The sequence below is a fragment of the Morone saxatilis genome, unplaced genomic scaffold (assembly GCF_004916995.1).
Source record: "Morone saxatilis isolate NCDOM2014 unplaced genomic scaffold, NCSU_SB_2.0 Contig23, whole genome shotgun sequence".
NCBI lineage: Eukaryota > Metazoa > Chordata > Actinopteri > Moronidae > Morone > Morone saxatilis.
The window spans coordinates 2,453,821-2,456,967 of record NW_023339796.1 but is presented as its reverse complement, the minus strand read 5'-3'; positions in this window follow the sequence as shown (position 1 = coordinate 2,456,967).

Genomic DNA, 3,147 nt, shown 5'->3' with positions numbered 1-3,147 from the left:
CTCTCTATGCTGGACTTCTTCTTTGTGGTCCCTCTGGAAACAGTGCTGAGCTGTGTGAGCTAGTGTGTAGATAGATGCTATGCTATGCTGAGCCGTGTGGACTTTCCACGTTTTCTTTTTTTCAACATTTTTATTTCCAAGTGCAAGAGTGGTTAACACTTGGGTGTGTGTCAACGTGAACCATTATCAACATTATCTTTCTGGTAGAGATTTATGACACAGCTACAAAGACCTCAAATTCTTGTTTTAAAGTCAAGATTAATCCAATGTTTACTGGTCACATTCATTCAGCCTCTCTATGCTGGACTTCTTCTTTATGGTCCAACTGGAAACAGTGCTATGCTATGGTGAGCTGTGTGGACTTCACACGTTTTCATTGTCAGTTTTCATTTTGTCAACATTTTTATTTCCAAGTGCAAGAGTGGTTGACACTTTGGTATCCTGTCACTGCTAATACTATCTATGCTATTACCAGTGACAGGTACCATTGCAAGTTTTAGCAAAACAAACTAGAAATATAAAACACATCATTAGTGCAGTACTCTGGGCCCAAACTGAACTAAAGTTATTGATATATCCCAGAGAAACACTTCACTAAAAGTCCTGCTTTTAAATATTACATTGATATATTTACAGTAAGATGTAAAAGCACGAGTTTGTCTAAATTTGTTTTATTGCATAATGTTGTAATCTTTTATTTTCACATTATTTGACATTTTGGGTCTGAATGGTACTCCACTTAAATTCTCATTTCTCATGTTTATTGATATAATTATGGTACTGTGCATATCTTTAAAGTTAGAGTGTTAGTAGTGTTGAAGCAGTTGATCTGAATCTTAAATTACAGTTTAAATGCTCGTAATCATTGGGTTAATATTTAATCATGTAACATTAGTCTCCTTTGTCCTGGTTGGCTGTTTGCAAATATTAAATCCTCCACCAGAGGTCAGTCTTTAAATATATTTTCCACTTTCACATACTCAGATGTACTTTACTGCCTTTTACAATATAAAATACTATATGGCCAAAGGTTTGTAGACACCCCTAACACCTCTGGTCAACATCACCAATGCTTTTGTGGCTGAATGGGAGCAAATTCCTGCAGCCAGGTTCAATGTCTGGAGGCTGGTTTCATATTTTTCATTTTAAATTTGCCATAAGTTCTTGGGGAACAACCTTTTTTTGGGGTTTTGAACAGTTTAAACACACAGGTGGTTCATTTTTTTTCCCAGGTTTGGTCCCTACAAATACATTTGGGCCATGAAATATTAATGATAGAATAATGTTTTTTTTTAAATAAATGTAATGTAAATACTTAAGAGTAAGTTTTAATTTTATAACAATTTTTAAAATCCTTATTGAAATGTTTCTTTTAATAAGTAACTTTTAGGCATTTTTTTACCTGGTTCCCAAAGATGGGGACAATTAAAAATTTTTAAATTATTATTATATCAATTTGTGTGGTGCTTTGCTTTACTTGTATCTGATGCATCCCATCTCATTTGGGTTTTTAATGAGGCCAACATAGATTTTTCCTTAAATTTGATTTGAATTTATGTTTGCTGTCTTGGCTTTCCATGGAAGATACTTATTAAAGTATTTCACCCCCCTTTGATTCCCCTTTGAAAATCTGAAAAAAAAATTTTCTGGAAAATGGGCAATATATATTTTAATTGGAATATTTTTTCCTTGGGGGTCGTTAAAGTGGATCTTTGCCTCTGTAATATAAGGTGTGGCAATTTTACGATATTGGATCACTTCTTGTTTATATTAAAAGTCCTTAATAATACATATTTCAGTAATTATTAGATAGCCTGTACTCTTTATTAGGCATATTTTATATAATAATGTGTGCAAATATATAGAAAATTTTTGAAGATGAATCTTGTAGAACATAGGAAGGCATTAGTTTAACACTTAAAATAAAGATATTCGATCAAACCTGATAATACCTTAACACTTGATTTGTTTTTATTTGCTCCTTTAATTTTTTCATTTTTACAAAATTGTCTCTTATTTGACCTATAAGAAAAATACCACATTCTCCTGTGTTTCAACCTTGAATTATCTAGATTATTTGTTTGTTGCTTGTCAACCAATACAGTATCTGTGGAAATAGCGCCCTTAGCTTTGCTGTGAAAGAAAAACTTATTGAAAAATGTCCTTTTTTGTCAATAAATGTGAATTAATCTTGTGCCTTAACTGTTATTCTTTCAATATGGGGTTAATGTGTGGTAATAAGATGGACTCCAAAAGCATCGTTCATCATTGCCTGTGAAATCTGCAGTTCATCACAGAAAGAAGCACAACATAACACACATGAAGAAAAGAGAAAATCTGTTAGTGAAGTATTGCTTATTCTGCTGTTGTCAATCAATAAGAGAGATTAACCTTGTTAAATGTGTGGCAGGTGAAGATGGCCAGTGGCTGCTCAGTTCCTTGATTAATCGCGCCTTCGCTCCTGGCAAAAACCATTCGGCGAACTAACTGCCTCATCAACTTTGATTATTCAAGGTCTCCTGCGTGGTCCCAAACGCCGCTTGAAAAGACACAAAAGGAAGTAAACGATGTGTGTAGCAGCAATTCGTTGTTTTTTCTCTTCCACAAAAATTAAAGCTGTGGGCGGTACTGCTATTTTTAAAAATGCACCATGTGGGGATTTAAGTTATGTGGTAAATGAATGTGTTCAAATCCAAAAATGAGAATTAATTATTTTTGAAAACCAGATTAATACAAATGGATGGCCATTTAACATTCTTTAGAAACAGATTTTGAGGATGTAATTTATCTTCAACCCTCCAGTATAAGCACATATATTGTGTTTGAGGTCTTCATCTACGTCCAAACCGACCTTCTCACAACCAAACATGAATCACACCTTTTTTCAACTGTGACTGCTTGTTTTTCTGATTAACACTGTATGTTTGTTCTTTTTCAGTCTCATTCAACCTCTTTTCTCCCAAAAGCAAAATCACTAAGCAAACCAAAACGTTCACCCGCCCTCCAGACAGAAGGCCAGCAGCGCCAGCCTGCCAGACGCAGGCCTTTCCTACTGCAGATCTAATTAACTGTAATCAGTGGATGAAAAGCAATCAGCAGCCTTTGTATGAGCTGCTGGCAGACCTGACCCCCGCTCTCTCCACAATT